General features: G+C 37.4%; 1 pseudogene; it reads left to right on the top strand.

The window, feature by feature from the left end:
* Window positions 1-9,917: 9,917 nt before the first annotated feature.
* LOC102392666 lies at window positions 9,918-10,812 on the top strand (annotated as a pseudogene).
* Window positions 10,813-19,931: the final 9,119 nt, after the last annotated feature.

Here is a 19,931-nt window from a genome sequence, read left to right as displayed (position 1 = left end):
GACATAGAATTATTTTTGATAATCTTTGCCATTGTTGGAGAAAAATATGGCTTTGCTGTTGTAATTTGATTTTGTATTAGCTTGAACTATTAAAAACAAACTTGTTGATTTGCCTTGCATCTTGTCAATTCAAAGTATCTGAAAGGATTTGCATATTTGTATAACCAATATTATATTTTGCGTATTTATTTTGCCATTAAATTTTATTCATATATTTTTTCTAATTTATTGAATCTGATTTACTGTACACAAAATTAGTTGTCCTTCAGCATTTGTTGATTTTAAAATAAAGTTACCAGCTAACTTCTGAGATTTATTTCTAAGATTTCTATCAAATATTTAGTAACAATTAACTTGATTTTAATCTGGAATTATTAGTGTGTATATATGTTAGTATATAAATATAGGTATACATATACACATAAATGATGCAAATATTTATGTATATATATATGTACATATGTGTGTGTGTTCATATAATATCCCCTACCAAGACCAATAGTTGTACAATGGAAAATCAAAAAGCGGGAGATATAGACAACATTTGCAATGCATCTAACCAAAAATGTCTTAATTCTTATCTCCTCCATATGCTAATTCCTTCTTAAAACCTATAAGAAAAAGACAGGGTACCCACAAGTCAATTCGACAATTTATGGAAAAATAATTCACAGAAGGGGATACCCAGTGATCAGACTTTGAAAATATACTTCAGTAGCAATTACAAAATTGCATATTAGAAGAACAAGACACTATTGTACTTCATCATGCTGACAAAAACATCAGTCTCATAATCTCAAAAGCTAGTGAGGATGTGGGAAAATAGAAACTGTCACAAGCCATTAGCAGTACTGTAAACAAGTATGCTAATTCTAAGGTACAGTTTGGAAATGTTTAGTGAATTTAATATGCTTTTAATATATTAGTGAATTTAATATGATGTACCATTTGATACATCAATTTCATGCCTGAGTATATATTCAGTATAAATAGCTTTATAAGATGATACAACTACTCACCAATTCAGATACAGATGGATATAAATGTGATGACTGCAAATGAAACAATAATATGCATAAGGTACTAAGAATGATTTAGATTTAAATCATTAAAATATAAAGATCTGAAAAGATAGAACTGAATGTTGCTGCTGCTGCTGCTGCTGAGTCACTTCAGTTGTGTCCAACTCTGTGCAACCCCATAGACGGCAGCCCACCAGGCTCCCCCATCCCTGGGATTCTCCAGGCAAGAACACTGGAGTGGGTTGCCATTTCCTTCTCCAATGCATGAAAGTGAAAAGTGAAAGTGAAGGCGCTCAGTCGTGTCTGACCCTCAGCGACCCCATGGACTGCAGCCTACCAGGATCCTCCATCCATGGGATTTTCCAGGCAAGAGTACTGGACTGGGGTGCCATTTCCTTCTCCATAGAACTGAATAAACAGTCAAAATCAGACCAAGGGATATCACACAAAATTTGTGCATATTAAATAGAAATCTTAAAGACTATATAAGAGAAAATTTTGAGGAATGAGTTTAAGGGAACTGATTATGTATTAATATGTAGATGTCTGCACAAACTTCTAGACTGATGAAAGTAGTGTCCTTAAAAGTGGGGCATATGATGGTGAACCCAATACAAAGGAGACAGATACATCGCTTTACCTACAACTGTCCAGCATGGCACTATTCAATAATATATATTTAAGTTACTCATGATAAGTCGTGTCTGACTCTTTGTGACCCCATGGACTATAGCCCACCAGGCTCCCCTGTCCATGGGATTTCCCAGGCAGGAATACTGGACTGGGTTGCCACTTTCTACACCAGGGGATCTTCCTGAACCAGGGATAGAACCCACATCTCCAGCATTGGCAGGCAGATTCTTTACAACAGGGTATGGGGGGATAAATTAGAAGTTTGGGACTAATACATACACACTACCACATAAAACAGATAACAAGGGCCTACCATATAGCACAGGGAACTATAATTCAACATCTTGTAATCATCTAAAAGACAATGAACTTCTTATTGCCAAATTCAGACTTCAGTTGAAGAAAGTCAGGAAAACCACTAGGCCATTCAGGTATGACCTAAATCAACTCCCTTATGATATACAGTGAAAGTGACAAATAAAGTCAAGGGATTAGATCTGATAGACAGAGTGCCTGAAGAACTATGGATGGAGCTGTGTAACATTGTATAGGAGGCACTTATCAAAACCATACCCAAGAAAAAAAATGCAAAAATGCAAAATGGTTGTCCAAGGAGGCCTTACAAGTAGCTGAGAAAAGAAGAGAAGCAAAAGGCAAAGGAGAAAAGGAAAGATATACCCATTTGAATGCAGAGTTCCAAAGAACAGCAGAAGAGATAAGAGATATAAGAAAGCCTTCCTAAGTCAACAATACAAAGAAATAGAGGAACAAAATAGAATGAAAAAGACTATAGATCTCTTCAAGAAAATCGGAGATACCAAGGGAACATTTCATGCAAAGATGGGCACAGTCAAGGACAGAAACGGTATGGACCAAACAGAAGCAGAAGATATTAAGAAGAGGTGGCAACAATACAGAGAAGAACTATACAAACAATGATCTTAACGACACAGATAACCACAGTGGTGTGATCACACACCTAAAGCCAGATATCTTTGAGAGTGAACTCAAAGGTGATCCAAAGTGATCCTTAGGAAGGATCACAATGAACAAAGCTGCTGGAGGTGATGGAATTCCAGCTGAGTTATTTCAAATCCTAAAAAACTGATGCTGTGAAAGTGCTGCACTCAATATGCTAGCAAATTTGGAAAACTCAGCAGTGGCCACAGGATGGGAAAGGTCAGTTTTCATTCCAATCCCAAAGAAAGGCAGTGCCAAGAATGTTCAAACTACCGCACAAAACTCATTTCACATGCCAGCAAGTTCAGTTCAGTTCAGTCGCTCGGTCATGTCCGACTCTTTGTGACCCCATGAATCACAGCACGCCAGGCCTCCCTGTCCATCACTAACTCCTGTCCATCGAGTCAGTGATGCCATCCAGCCATCTCATCCTCTGTCGTCCCCTTCTCCTCCTGCCCCCAATCCCTCCCAGCATCAGAGTCTTTTCCAATGAGTCAACTTCTCACATGAGGTGGCCAAAGTACTGGAGTTTCAGCTTTAGCATCATTCCTTCCAAAGAAATCCCAGGGCTGAGCTCCTTTAGAATGGACTGGTTGGATCTCCTTGCAGTCCAGCAAAGTAATGCTCAATATTCGCCAAGCTAGGCTTCAACAGTATGTGAACTTCCAGATGTTCAAGCTGGATTTAGAAAGGTAAGAGCACCAGAGATCAAATTGCCAACATCCACTGGATCATCGAAAAAGCAAGAGAGTTCCAGAAAAATATCTACTCCTGCTTCATTCCCTATGCTAAAGCCTTTGACTGTGTGGATCACAACAAACTGTGGCAAATTCTTAAAGAGATGGGAATACCAGACCACCTTACCTGCCTCCTGAGAAAACTGTATGCAGGTCAAGAAGCAACAGTTAGAACTGGACATGGAACAACAGACTGGTTCCAAATTGGGAAAGGAATAACGTCAAGGCTGTATATTGTCACCCTGCTTATTTAACTTACATGCAGAGTTCATCACGCAAAAGCCAGGCTTAAGGAAGCACAAGCTGGAATCAAGATTGCCAGGAAAAATATCAATAACTTCAGATATGCAGATTACCCCACCCTTATGGCAGAAAGCAGAGGAACTAAAGAGCCTCTTGAAGAAAGTAAAAGGGGAGAGTGAAAAGCTGGCTTAAAATTCAACATTCAAAAAATGAAGATTGGGGCATCCGGTCCCATCACTTCATGGCAAATAGATGAGGAAACAATGGAAACAGTGACAGACCTTATTATCTTGGGCTCCAAAATCACTGCAGATGGTGACTGCAGCCTTGAAATTAAAAGGTGCTTGCTGCCTGGAAGAAAAGCTATGACCAATCTAGACAGCATATTAAAAAGCAGACATTATTTTGCTGACAAAGCTCTGTCTAATCAAAGCTATGGTTTTTCCAGTAGTCATGTATGGGTATTAGAGTTGGACCATAAAGAAGGCTGAGCACTGAAGAATTGATGATTTTGAACTGTGGTGCTGGAGAAGACTCCTGAGAGTCCCTTGGACCGCAAGGAGATCAAACCAGTCAATCCTAAAGGAAATGAATCCTGAATATTCATGGGAAGGACTGATGCCAAAACCCAATACTTTGGCCACCTGATGCGAAGGGCTGACTCATTAGAAAAAGACCCTGATGCTGGGAAAGACTGAAGGCAGAAGGAGAAGGGCAAGACAGAGGATGAGATAGTTGAATGGCATCACCAACTCAATGGACGTGAGTTTGAGCAAGCTCCAGGAGAATGTGAAGGACAGGAAAGCCTGGTGTGCTGCAGACCACGGGATCACAAAAAGTCAGACACAATTGAGTTACTGAAAAACAATAAATAACCTAAAATAGAAAAGAATGTGAAAAAGATTAGATTTTAATACACATGTATAACTGAATCACTCTGCTGTACAACTGAAAGCAACAACATTGTAAGTCAACTATCCTTCAATTTAAAAAAATAGGAAAAAGTAAATGGAAAGATAATTAAGTAATTTAACTATGTATTTTGACTCAATATATCCAAATATTTCAACATATAAAAATATTGAGATTTTTAGATTCTTTTTCAATTTCAAGTTTTCAAAATTCAGCAAGTGTTTTATATTTAAAGCACATATTGGTTTGAATTAGCCACACTTCAGGTACACATTGGCTCAGTTCAGTTGCTCAGTCGTGTCCAACTCTTTGCGACCCCATGAATCACAGCACGCCAGGCCTCCCTGTCCATCACCAACTCCCAGAGTTCACCCAAACTCATGTGCATCGACTCAGTGATGCCATCCAGCCATCTCATCCTCTGTCATCTCCTTCTCCTCTGCCCCAATCCCTCCCAGCATCAGGGTCTTTTCCAATGAGTCAACTCTTCGCATGAGGTGGACAAAGTATTGGAGTTTCAGCTTTAGCATAAGTCCTTCCAATGAACACCCAGGACTGATCTTTAGAATGGACTGGTTGGATCTCCTTGCAGTCCAAGGGACTCTCAAGAGGCTTCTCCAACACCACAGTTCAAAAGCATCAATTCTTCGGCACTCAGCTTTCTTCACAGTCCAGCTCTCACATCCATACGTGACCACTTGACTAGACGGACCTTTGTTGGCAAAGAAATATCTCTGCTTTTCAATATGCTGTCTAGGTTGGTCATAACTTTGCTTCCAAGGAGTAAGCGTCTTTTAATTTATGGCTGCAAATCACCATCTGCAGTGATGTTGGAGCCCCCAAAAATAAAGTCTGACACTGTTTCCACTATTTCCCCACCTATTTCCCATGAAGTGATGGGACCAGATGCCATGATCTTAGTTTTCTGAATGTTGAGCTTTAAGCCAACCTTTTCACTACCCTCTTTCACTTTCATCAAGAGGATCTTTAGTTCTTCACTTTCTGCCATAAGGGTGGTGTCATCTGCATATCTGAGGTTATTGATATTTCTCCCGGCAATCTTGATTCCAGCTTGTGCTTCTTCCAGCCCAGCATTTCTCATGATGTACTCTGCGTATAAGTTGAATAAACAGGGTGACAATATACAGCCTTGACGTACTCCTTTTCCTATTTGGAACAGTCTGTTGTTCCATGTCCAGTTCTAACTGTTGCTTCCTGACCTGCACATAGGTTTCTCAAGAGGCAGGTCAGGTGGTCTGATATTCCCATCTCTTTCAGAATTTTCCACAGTTTTTTGTGATCCACACAGTCAAAGGCTTTGGCATAGTCAATAAAGCAGAATAAAATTAAATATTATAATTTTATAATATATAATAAAAAATTAGAGATACCAAGGGAACATTTCATGCAAAGATGGGCTCGATAAAGGACAGAAATGGTATGGACCTAACAGAAGCAGAAGATACTAAGAAGAGGTGGCAAGAATACACAGAAGAACTGTACAAAAAAGATCTTCATGACTCAGATAATCACAATGGTGTGATCACTGACCTAGAGCCAGACATCCTGGAATGTAAAGTCAAGTGGGCCTTAGGAAGCATCACTACAAACAAAGCTAGTGGAGGTGATGGAATTCCAGTTGAGTTATTTCAAATCCTGAAAGATGATGCTATGAAAGTGCTGCACTCAATATGCCAGCAAATTTGGAAAACTCAGCAGTGGCCAGAGAACTGGAAAAGGTTAGTTTTCATTCCAATCCCAAAGAAAGGCAATGCCAAAGAATGCTCAAACTACCGCACAATTGCGCTCATCTCGCACGCTAGTAAAATAATGCTCAAAATTCTCCAAGCCAGACTTCAGCAATAGGCAAACCATGAATTTCCAGATGTTCAATCTGGTTTTAGAAAAGGCAGAGGAACCAGATATCAAATTGCCAACATGGACTATTACTTAACTATAAAAAGAAATGCATTTGAGTGAGCTCTAATGAGGTGGATGAACCTGGAGCCTATTATACAGAGTGAAGTAAGTCAAAGAGAAAGACAAATAGTATATATTAATGCATATATAGAGAATTTAGAAAGACAGTACCAACGATCCTACAAGCAGGGCAGCAAAGGGGACATAGATGTAAAGAACGGACTTTTGGACTCAGTGGGAGAAGGCGAGGGTGTGATGTTTTGAGAGAATAGCATTGAAACACGTACATTACCATATGTAAAACAGATAACCAGTGTGAGTTCGATGCATAAAGCAGGACAGCACCCAAAGCCAGTGCTCTGGGACAACCTAGAGGGATGGGGTGGGGAGGGAGGTGGGAGAGGGGTTCAAGATTTGGGGGACACATGTATACCTGTGGCAAATTCATGCTGATGTATGGCAAAAACTGTCACGATATTGTAAAGTAATTACCCTTCAACTGAAATAAATAAAAATTTTTTTAAAGAAAATCTATCCTAGATAGCAGGGGAAAAAAAAAAAAAAAAAGAAATGCCAAAGAGAATTAAAATGAGTTATGAATAAAGGGTATAAAACAATGAGAATGTTAATAACAGACCCTTGTGGGCCAGGCACACTTCTAAATAATTTACCTGTAACAGTTTATTTAATCTTCACAACAACTTTATGGGAGAGTTAGTTTTTATTCCTATTTTACAGATGAGAACACTGAAGCACAGAGAGTACAAAAACCTTGCCCAAGGTCATACATCTAGTAAGTGAGAGAGCTGAGATTTGACCCAGAAAACCTGACTCTAGATAAGCTCTTCTAATATTGTGCTATGATACCTTAAGAAAAGAGAATGGAATACAATTAGAAAAGTTTTAAAATAATGGAAAGATATGGGCGAGAAAGGGGAGCATGAAAGAGACTAGGAAAGGATATACAATGTGGCAAAATTAAAAAAAGAAAACGATGATGAGAAAAAAAGAAAAAACAGAAGACAGATCAATTATAACTGACAGAAAAAGTTGATGACATACATAGAAAAAACAGTAGGAAAACATGACAATAAGTATCAGAGGAGAAAAGAGAAAAATTTCAGAAGAATCTGTCTCTGTCATTCCCTGCAGGAGCTGAAGCAGAAGTGATTTACCTGTGTAGGTGGGACATGAATGGGGGCTAGTGTGGGGCACATCAGCCTCATGCTTATAAGGAACAAATGGTGTTCTCATTTCCCATTTGAGATGCAGTTATTATGTTATCTGCACTGGCCATGACAGGCACTAGGGTGAAACTCTGAGGTGGTGTTAAAAAAAATAGACAAATTAAATTTGATTGCCAGGTGGCTCTAGAGGTAAAGAACCCACCTGCCAATGCAGATACATAAGAGATGCAAGCACATGCCTTTTATTACTGCCCAGTTAAAAGCCTCAAATCCCAATAAACTCTCTATTTTTACTTCATAGATACTGAATACCAAGCTTATTTGGACATAGGTAGTTCTACCTACATGTATCAGAAAGGATAAAAGTTAACAATCTAGTTAGCCATACCAACAACTAATAGATAGTCCATAAAATCACATGCAATAAAATAACAATAGGAAGGAAAGACATTAATGAAAAGAAACACAAGTTTCTTAAGTGTAAAATTCGGTCTATTGAGATTAAACATATATCTTCACAAAATTAAGCATGAAATATCTGACACTCCAGTTTAATACCCCAAACTACTCTTCTCTGTACCCTAAAGTGCCAACTTTAAGCCTCTCAGGAGAGAAGCCATTTATAGGACTCATGAACTCCATCTTTCATTCCAAAGATCCAGCCTCTTTTACGGCTGACCAAATTATCACTTGAAAACAGCCTCACAGCCATTTATTCCTGCAATCGTGGCTATAACTTAAGCTCTCACAAAGCCTGGAAAATAAAAATGTTTATTTGGATTATAAAAACAAACAGAGCAAAAAGGCTGATGGAAACTCACTGCTTGAAGTGCTGGTCAAGTACATAATGGAGAAAGCCACCTGGTTTCCAGTGATCTTGGTGACTACATGGGCAATTCCTGGAAGCAAAGGACTTAGCAACAAGCAAAGCAAGCAAAGGACTTGCCCACTTAATTCTTAAATACTTTCCTATTTTAGCCCTTTATTAAATATTTAGGACTTTCAGACAATCAGATGAAGCAAGATGAAGTTGAATTTTTAGATGGAAGTATAGCTGGCTTAAAACTCAACATTCAAAAAACTAAGATTGTGGCATCTTAGTCCCATCACTTCATGGCAAATAAAAGCAGGGAAAGTAGAAGCAGTGACAGACTTTATTTTCTTGGGCTCCAAAATCACTGCGGACGGAGACTGCAGCCATGAAATTAAAAGACTTGTTCCTTGAAACAAAAGCTATGACAAGAAAGCAAAGACATTACTTTGCCAACAAAGGTCCATCTGGTCAAAGCTATGGTTTTTCCAGTAATCACGTATGGATGTGAGAGCTGGGCTATAAAGAAAGCTGAGCACTGATGAATTGAGGCTTTTGAACTGTGGTGTTGGAGAACACTCTTGAGAGTCCCAAGAGATCTCCTTGACTGGAGATCAAACCAGTCAATCCAAAAGGAGATCAATCCTGAATATTCATTGGAAGGACTGATGCTGAAGCTGAAGCTCCAATACTTTGGCTACCTGATGGGAAGAACTGACTCATTAGAAGAGACCCTGATGCTGGGAAAGAGTGAAGGCATGAAGAGAAGGGGATGACAGAGGATGAGATGGTTGAATGGCATCAACAACTCTGAAAGAACCAAGAGAAAATGATTCATCACCTCCAAGAGAGGCTCGACAAGGTTATTAGTGGATTTCTAAGCAGAAACCTTGCAGTCAGAAAGAAGTCAGTTGATATATTCAAAATTCTGAAAGTAAAAAAAGAACTACCAACCATTTGTAATAAGGGCAGAGTGTCTCATCTAGTAACAAGCTGTTTGTCAGCAGAATGATAAGTGACAGATTTAAGGGAAAGAGGATTCAGTTCAATTGGACAGAAGTTTATAATCCTTGGTGACTTAGTCAACACTAGGCACAGAAGTAGAAAACAAAATCCCTTTTCTCAAGGAACCTACAATGTTTTAGAGAAATTTAATCTTATGTAAGACAATGAAACAATATGAGGAAATAACTGTAATGCCATAACAGGCATTGTGATAACCGATTCTGTGACTTTTCATGAATAAGGAATGCTTGTGAAATTTGTGGAACTTGAAATATTGGTAGAATTGTGCCAAAAGGAATGAAGGTGACATTTCTAGATCTCAACCTTGTTACATGAAGAACGCTGTGAATAACTAAAAGTTTCCAAATCAACTTGGTTAGAAAGAGTCTAGCCTATTACCTTCATGGATCACAGCCTTGTCATAGCAAAGGAGCTTGTGTAACTCAATGAAGCTATAAGCCAAGCAGTGCAAGGTCGCTCAAAACAGATGGGTCACGTTTTCATGCTCCCTCGTGGGTCGACCCCAGACGTGCACGTGCTCCGGTATGTCCCGGAGGTCGCCTGCGCGGTGTTCAGCCACGTGTGGTATAACTTAGGGCAGCATGTTGTGAAGAAATGGGGGCTGAGTGGCTCACACCATCAGGAATTTCAACCTAGTGAACCGAGCAGAACAGGGAGGAATGAAGCCCTCCCCCGCTTCCTGGCACCCCTCCACCGTGAACCTCCTGTGAGAGCAGATGAGCAACCACCCAGAAATTAAGGGACAAATTGACAGAAAAGATGACAAACTGCTGTCATTACTAAAAGATGTGTATGTTGATTCCCAAGATCCCTTGTCTTCTTTAGGATGCCGGCACACGTCAGAAGCCTAAGGAGTTCAGGTTGCTGAAAGAACATCAGTTTGACATGATAAACGTTAAGAACATTCCCAAAGGCAAAATTTCCATTGTTAGAGTCATTGATACTTCTCAGTAATCATAAACTTTATCCATAAACATGGACTGCTGAGAAAATAGCTGAAGAATACCATCTAGAACACTAGATGTAAATTCCCTTCTCAAATATTTTGTTTATTTTGAAGTCAAAATCTTCCCCCCTGAAGGCAAGAAAGCAATACAATTAAAATGAAGAATCTTTACAGGACTGTTCCTGTTTGCATCCCCGTTCCCTGTTTATTTTCCTCATTTGTAGCATATTAAATTATATAAATTACCAAAAAAAAAAAAAAAGAAAAGAAAGAAAGATGGGTCATAGTTCTGGCAAAATGTGGTGCACTAGAGTAGGAAATGGCAACTCATTCCAGTAGTTTTGCTTGGAGAACCCCATGGACAATTGTGCTCATTTCACATGCTAGCAAGGTAATGCTCAAAATCTTAAAGCTAGGCTTCAGTTCTGAACCAAGAACTTCCAGATGTACAAGCTGGGTTTTGAATAGGCAGAGGAACCAGAGATCAAACTGCCAGCATTCTATATATAACAAAGAAAGCAAGAGAATTCCAGAAAAAAAAACATCTACTTCTGCTTCATTGATTATGCTAAAGCCTTTGACTATGTGGATCACAACAAACAGAAAAATTCTTAAAGGGATGGGAATACCAGACCACCTAACCTGCCTCCTGAGAAACTTGTATGCAGGACAAGAAGCAACAGCTTGTGAAATTTGTGGGACTTGAAATATTGGTAGAATTGTGCCAAAAGAAATGAACGTAAAATTTCTAGATCTCAAATTTGCTACCTCAAGAACACTGTGAATAATTAAAGTTTCAAAATCAGCTTGGTTTAGAAAGAGTCTGGCCTATTCCCTTCATACATCACAGCCTTGTCGTGGCAGAGGGGCTTATATAACTCAATGAACCAGACATGAAATAACTGACTGCTTCCAAATTAGGAAAGGAGTACATAAGGCTGTATATTGCCACACTGCTTATTTAACTTTATGCAGAGTCTATCATGCAAAATGCTGGGCTGGATGAATCACAAAGCTGAAATCAAGACTGCCAGGAGAAATACCAACATCAGATATGCGGACAATAACCACTATAATGGAAAGAAGTGAAAAAGAACTAGCGAGACTGTGGATAAGGACGAAATAGGAGAGTGAAAAAGCTGGCTTGAAACTCAACATTAAAAAAAAACAAAGATTATAGCATCTGGTCCCATCACTTCATGGCAAATAGAGAGGAGAAAAGTGGAAGCAGTGACAGATTTTATTTTCTTGGGCTCCAAAATCATTGCAGATGGTGACTGCAGCCATGAAATTAAAAGACACTTGCTCCCTAGAAGGAAAACTATGACAAACCTAGATAGTGTATTAAAAAGCAGAGACATCATTTCGCTGACAAAGGTCCCCAGAGTCAAAGCTATGGCTTTTCCAGTAGTCATGTACATATGTGAGAGTTGGACCATAAAGAAGGCTGAGCACCAAAGAATTGATGCTTTCTAATTATGTGCTGGAGAAGACTCTTGAGAATCCCTTGCACAGCAAGATCAAGCCAATCAACCCTAAAGGAAATCAACCCTGAATATTCATTGAAGGACTATTGCTGAAGCTCTAATACTTTGGCCACCTGATGCAAAGAGATGACTCATTGGAAAAGACCCTGATGCTGAAAAGATTAAAGCCAAAAGGAAAAGGGGTTGGCAGAGGATGAGATGGTTAGATAGCATCACCAACTCAATGAACATGAATTTGAGCAAACTCTGGGAGATAATGGAAGACAGAGGACCCTGCTGTGCTGCAGTCCACGGGGTCAAAGAGTCAGACACAGCTTAGTGACTGAAAAACAAAACAAACAAAAAAACAAACCAAGAATACCATACCCAGCCACAGTGTCCTTTAAAAATGAAGGAGAAATACTTTCACAGATAAACAAAAGCTGAGGGAGTTCACACTGCTCGGCCTTTTTATAAGAAATGCTAAAAGGAGTTCTTTCATTAAAATGAAATAATTACTAGATATAACATGAAACCCATGAAGCAATAAAGCTCAATGATAAGGGGAAATATATAGGCAAATCTAAAATACTGAAATATTTCAATGGTACTATATAAGTTACTTTTAGTTCTGGTACAGAATTTAAGAGACTAAAGCATAAAAAATGTAAAATATGTTGATGAATATACAATCCAAAAGGATGTAACTTGTGACTTCAATAACATGAGGTGTTGGAGGAAGAGGTAAAACAGAAGTTTTTGTATGAGACTGAAGTTTTTATCAGCTTAAAATAGATTATATTGCACATAAACCCCATAGTAACCATAAAAAAACTGACTATGAAAAATACTCAAAAGAAAATGAGAACTGAGTCAAAGCATGTCCGTACAAAAAAAATTACAAAACACAAAGGAAAAACAGCAAAAGGGTGGGAGGGAAGCTACAAGAAAACAGTGAATTCTTCTGTATCAATAGTTACTTTAAATGTAAGTAAATTAAACTTCTCATCAAAAGACATACTGTAATCAAACAGATTAAATTAAAAAAAAAAAAGCTCCAGTAATATAGTGTATTCAAAAGACTGGCCTAAGATGGTAACCTAAGACAGTAGCCATATGTATGCTAGACAAAATACACATAAACTGAAAAACTGTCACAAGAAACATATAAGGATATTATATAAAGACAAAGGATATATTCACTAGGAAAATATATCAATTACCAAGTATATATGCCCTGAACATCAAAGCACCCCAAATACGTGAAGTACCTAATGTGAAGAGCCAACTCATTGGAAAAGACTCTGATGCTGGGAAAGATTGAGAGCAGGAGGAGAAGGGGGTGACAGAGGATGATATGATTGGATGGCATCATCAACTCAATGGACATGAGTTTGAGCAAACTCCAGGAGCAAAGTTAATGAAGTTAGTGAAGGACAGGGAAGCTTAGCACACTGCAGTCCATGGGATTGCAGAGAGTCAGATATGACTGAGCAACTGAACAACAACAAAGGGAGAAATTTGTAGCAAAACATAATGTTTAGAGAATTTAGTACAGTGTTTTCAACAGTGGATAGAGAAATCAAACAAGATCAGTAAGGAAACAGGATTTGAACAACACTATATACCAAATAAATATAACATCACCTAACAGCAGAAAAATTGTCCTCGTCTCAAATATACAGTGAACATTCTCCAGGATACATTACATGTTAGGTTACAAAACAAATACAAATTTAAGAAGACTGAAATCATACCAAGTATTAATATCCTTTCAGACCAAAATGGAATGAAACTTGAATTCAAAAGTGAAAAGGAAAGTAGAAAATCCACAAAAGGGAGGCTAAATGACATAGTTGATACACAATGTTCTATAAGTTACAGGTATACAATATAGTGAGTGATTCACAATTTTTAAAGGTTATGCTCCATTTATAGTTATTATAAAATATTGGCTATATCCCATGTTGTACAATATATCCTTGTAATTTATTTTAGTCATAATGGTTTGTACCTCTCCTTTCTTGCCTCTCCCCATTGGTAACAACTAATTTGTTCTATATATCCATGAGTCTGTTTTTCATTATATTCACTAGCTTGTTGTATTTTCTAGATTCCATATATAAGTGATATCATGCCGAGTTTAACTTTCTCTGCCTGATTTATTTCACTTAGCATAATAGCATCCAAATCCATTCATGTTGCTGCAAGTGACTAAATTTCATTCTCTTTTATGACTGAATAGTATTCCATTGCATATATATGCCACATCTCCTATATTCATTCATCTGTTCATAAACACTTAGGTTGCTTCCATATATTGGCTATTTGAAATAATGCTGCTACAAACATTGGGATGCATTTATCTTTTCAAATTAGTGTTTATTTTTCTTCTGGACATGTTCCAGAAGTGGAATTGATGGATCATATGTTAATTCAATTTTTAGTTTTTGGCTTTTTTTTTTTTCCAGAAACCTCCATAATGTTTTTCACAGTGGCTGCACCAACTGACATTCCCACCAACCATATACATTATCACCAGTATTTGTCATTTGTGTACTTTTTCATAATAGCCATTCTGACAGGTGGGCTTCCAGGTGGTGCTAGTGGTAAAGGACCCACCTGCAAATGGGAGACGTGGGTTTGATCCTTCGATCAGGAAGGTCCCCTGGAGAAGGACATGGCAACCCACTCCAGTATTCTTGCCTGGAGAATCCCATGGACAGAGGAGCCTGGAGGGCTACAGTCCATAGGGTCACACAGAGTCGGACACAACTGAAGCACCTTAGCATGCACATTCTGACAGGTGCTAATACCTCACTGTGGTTTAGACTTACATTTTCCTGATGTTTACCGATCAAGCAAGACATTTTGAACAACCAATGCATCAAAGAAGAAATCAAGAAATGGAAAACACTTTATACAAAGAAAATGAAAACACCACATACTAAAATTTATTGGATACATCATAGTTAAGAAAGAAGTTTATAATAAACACCCATATTAAAAAGGAAAAAATAACTCAAATAAGCAATCCAAGATTACATCTCAAGGAACTAGAAAAAAGAAAAAATACAAAGCCAAAAGTTGCAGAAGAAAATAACGAAGATTACATCAGAAATAAGTATAACAGAGCATAAACGTATGAAAAAAAAAACCATCAAAACTAAAGTTGTTTTGTTTAAAGATCAACAAAATTGACAAGCTGTTAGCTATTCTAAAAAAAAAATACAATTCTAAAAGATTATAATTCTGAAATAACTATATATTACAGGAAAAAGTAAATGAATAAATTTATATTTGTGGAAGCAAGGCAAGGAAAGGAAATCACAAATATAAATACTAATGGTGAGAAAGAACACTATGTGGTGAATTTTAATTGTAAATAAAAAAAGCAAGAGAGTTCCAGGAAAACATCTATTTCTGCTTTATTGACTATGCCAAAACCTTGACTATGTGGATCACAACAAACAGTGGAAAAATCTTCAAGAGATGGAAATACCAGACCACCTGACCTGCCTCCTGAGAAATCTGTATGCAGGTCAAGAAGCAACAGTTAGAACTGGACATGGAACAACAGACTGGTTCCAAATCGGGGAAGGAGTACGTCAGGGCTGTATACTGTCACTCTGCTTATTTAACTGATATGTAGAGTACATCATACAAAATGCTGGGCTGGATGAAGCACAAGCTGGAATCAAGATTGCCAGGAGAAATACCAATAACCTCAGATATGCAGATGACACCACCCTTATGGCAGAAAGGGAAGAAGAACTAAAGAGCCTCTTAGTGAAAGTGAAAAAGGAGAGTGAAAAAGGTGGCTTAAAACTGAACATTCAGAAAACTAGATCATGGCATCTTGTCCCATCACTTCATGGCAAATAGATGGGGAAACAATGGAAACAGTGACAGACTTTATTTTGGGGGGCTCCAAAATCACTGCAGATGGTGACTGCAGCCATGAAATTAAAAGACGCTTGCTCCTTGGAAGAAAAGCTACGACCAACCTAGACAGCATATTAAAAAGCAGAGCTATTACTTTACCAACAAAGGTCCGTCTAGTCAAAGCTATGGTTTTTCCAGCAGCCATGTATGGATGTGAGAGTTGGGCTATAAAGAAAGCTAAGCACCAAAGAATTGAGGCTTTTGAACTGTGGTGTTAGAGAAGGCTCTTGAGAGTCCCTTGGACAGCAAGGAGATCTAACCATTCCATCCTAAAGGAAATCAGTCCTGAATATTCACTGGAAGGATTGATGTTGAAGCTGAAACTCCAATACTTTGGCCACCTGATGCAAAGAACTGACTCATTAGAAGAGACCCTGATGCTGGGAAAGATTGAAGGCAGGAGAAAAGGACGACAGAGGATGAGATGGTTGAATGGCCTCACCAATTCAATGGACATGAGTTTGAGTAAGCTTCCGGAGTTGGTAATAGACAGGGAGGCCTGGCGTGCTGCAGTCCATGGGGTCACAAGGAGTTGGACATGACTGAGTGACTGAACTGAACTGATAATCTTCTTACTTTTATTCAGAGATAAGTTTACCAAGATGATAGACTAGGAATCTCTGGTTTCTGTTCTCTCATAGCAACATTGAAAAGAAAACCAACTAGAGTCTTGATTCAATAATTTTATAAAAGCTCTCAGAAACAAAGATCTCCAGCAAAAAAACAAATATGCAATCAAAGAAAAAACACATTCAAAATGTTAGGAAATTTCATAGTATTTTGGCGTCTACACTTAGATTGCTGAGGCATCCATTTTACACTTCAGAGAGAGTTCTCTCTAACACATTGCTGGCCTTGTGAATAGCTAAAGAGTAGCCCTCTTCCCTCAGGCTTCTTCTAAAGACCTTGGTTGGGTTCCATAAGTGACCATTGGAGCCCCTGGGTTTGTTTGATTTTTAATATTTCTTTCCATCTTTTGAATTCAACAAGAAATAATGAGCCTACAAAACCCTAGGCCCTCACCCTGAACCCCAATAAAAGCAGAACCTCAGGCCTAGGCTTGTGTATGTGTATTCTCTCTCTCTCTCTGTGCACCCCACTGCCCCCACCTACACCTTGCTGTTTGGGCATTATGTTAATTTTCAGGTCCTGTTGATAATAGGCTTTTCTTTTTTTCTAAGTTTCCTAATGAATATTGCTTAAAAAGCATCTTGCAATTGTAATAACGATCACAAGGACAGGTCTAAACACAACACTGGTTACCGATAGGCTGCAACTGGCACAAAACAAAAGACTTCTTATGAAATGGTTTTGGAAAAGCAGTGTATTTAAGGGCAAAAGAGTGAAGTTAGGTCCCTAACCATGTATAAACATTCACTCAAAATAGATCACAGATTTAAATTTAAGAGTTAAAAGCATAAATTACTAGATGAAATATAGGGTGAAAGATTCAGGACACTGAATTGGCAATGATTTATGGATATGAAGCCAAAAGCACAGGCAAAAAAAGAAAAAAATCAATACATTGGATTTCATTAAAATCAAAAACTTTTTTGCATTAACAACACTACCAACACAGTACAAAGGCAATACATGGAATAGGAGAAAGTATTACAAAATCAAATAAATGACAAAGTATTAATATCCAGAATATATAAACAACTACAACTCAGATAGGCTCTGAGTATTAACCAGGTGAAACTTAGACCAGCCCCCTGGACTTCCCACAGATGTTTTATATCATTGAAAATGAGATCTACTCTAATCCCTCTGGTTAGAAGGAAGAAACTGGGCTGCTCTCTCCAAGGGTAGCATGCTGAGAAGGTGTGATAAGGAAAATAAAAACACCTACAACTCAACCCAAAAAACCAACCTTATTTTTAAGTGGGCAAAGAACTTTAGTAGAACTTTCTCTAAATATGTACAAATGACAAAAAGAATATGAAAAAGTGATCAACATCACTTACTCATCATTACAGAAATGCAAATAAAAACCGCAATGAGTTCTCACTTGCCATGCATTCAGATAATGAATATGGGGGAAAAAACGACAAGTGTTGATGAGGATATGAAGAAATTGGAAACTTAAGCATGGTTGGTGGGAAGAGAACATGTTGGAACCTCTCTGGAAAATGCTGTAGCAGTTCATCAAAAAATAAATATAGAATTAAAATACAATCCAGCATGTCTATTTCTGAGTATATCAAAAGGATTAAAAATAGGGACTTGAAATAATATTTGTACACCTATGACTAGAGCAGCAATATTCATAATAACCAGCAGATCAGAGCAACCCTCATTTCCACTGAAGGATGAACGCATAAATGAAATCTTGCATAAACATACAATGGAATATTATTCAAATTTAAAAAGGAAGAAAATTTTTCTTCTAGGTCCTACTATATAGCACAGAGACTTACATTCAGTATCCTGTGATAAACCATAATGAAAAAGAATATATATGTACAACTGAGTCACTGCTGCACGGTAGAAATTAAACACGACGTTGTAAATCAACTATACTTCAATAATATCTTTAAAAAGAAAATTTTTCTATTGTTTTATTTATATTTATTAAGATATACTTGACAAAACTGTATACATTTATAAGTGATAATTTTACATAGGTATATATTGTGAAATGATCATCACAAAATAATTAACACATCCATTGCTGCAGTTATTTTTGTGAGTGTGTACTGTAAGGACGCTTATGATTTCTCTTAGAAAATTTCAAAAATACAATGCAGTTTTATTAGCTATAGTTACTCTGTTGTATATTACAGCAGAAATTATTTATGTATAACTGAAAATGTGTACCCTTTGACCAGCATCTCATTTCCCCTATCCTCTAAGCCCCTGGCAACCATCATTCTTCTAATTCCATAAATTTAACATTTTTTTCTTTTTAGGTTCCATATATACATGATATCACACCATATTTGCCTTCCTCTATCTGATTTAAGCATACAGCCTTGCAGCTTCATCCATGTTGTTGCAATAGAGGGATTTCCTTAAATTTTAAAGATAAATTATACACACACACATACACAAAAGGGAATATCACATCTTCTTTACTCATGGACACTTAGGTTGTTTCCATGTCTTTGCTATTATTGATGCTGTAATGAAAATTGGGGAGCAGATCTCTCTCTGAGATAGTGATTTCACTTCCCTTAGGATAGATACACAAAAATGTTCAGATCAAATTTTTAATTTTCTGTAGAACCTCCATACTGTTTTCTATTATGACCATACCAACCTACATTCCCACCTTCTGCATACAAAGGTCCCCTTTTCTCCACATACTCATCAAGATTTATTATCTCCTGTATGTTTTTTATACTAGCCATCCTAACACTTGTGAGGTAATATCTCATTGTGGTTTTGATTTGAATTTCCTTGATGATTCGCAATGTTGCACATCTTTTCACATACTCTTGGTTACTTCTTGTCTTCTTTGGAGAAATGTTTATTCGGGTCATTTGCTCCTTTTTTATTTAAGTTACTCTTTTCTTTCATTATTACAACTATTTATTAGGTTTTTTTTTTTTTTTCATTCTCCACCAAATTTTTATTTGGACATGTCTATCAGCTGCCCATGAAAAAGTCATCAATACAATTTTGTCTTTGTCTTTTAAAGTTGATGGCAGTAGCATCTTTGTTGGTTAATAATTTTTAATAAAATAAGACTTTCCAAAATAAAGTTGAAAATCTTTTTTTTTAGTTTTTAAAATTATTTTTCTGTGTATTTGTATTTTTATTGTTTTTTATTTAAATTTATTTATTTTAATTGGAGGCTAATTACTTTACAGTATTGTATTGGTTCTGCCACACATCAACATGAATCCGCCATGGGCGTACACGTGTTCCCCACCCTGAACCCCCCTCCCACCTATTTATTAGGTTTTTAACAGAATTTGTTGCATGCAGCTAAAGCTGCTCAATGCAACTAAATACAATAGGAGTTGAATAATGCACGAAAACAAATAATTTGTTTCATAAAACTTTAGCAAAATCCGTACTTTAATAATACTGTATCACATGTTAATTTCCTTTTTTTTTTTTACAACATAATATTTCTTTATATTCTCAGAATTGGATTAGAAGTTTCAAACCTGAA

Source organism: Bubalus bubalis, chromosome 4 (assembly GCF_019923935.1).
Source record: "Bubalus bubalis isolate 160015118507 breed Murrah chromosome 4, NDDB_SH_1, whole genome shotgun sequence".
NCBI classification, from domain to species: domain Eukaryota; kingdom Metazoa; phylum Chordata; class Mammalia; order Artiodactyla; family Bovidae; genus Bubalus; species Bubalus bubalis.
This window is presented reverse-complemented; position numbering and strand designations above follow the sequence as displayed.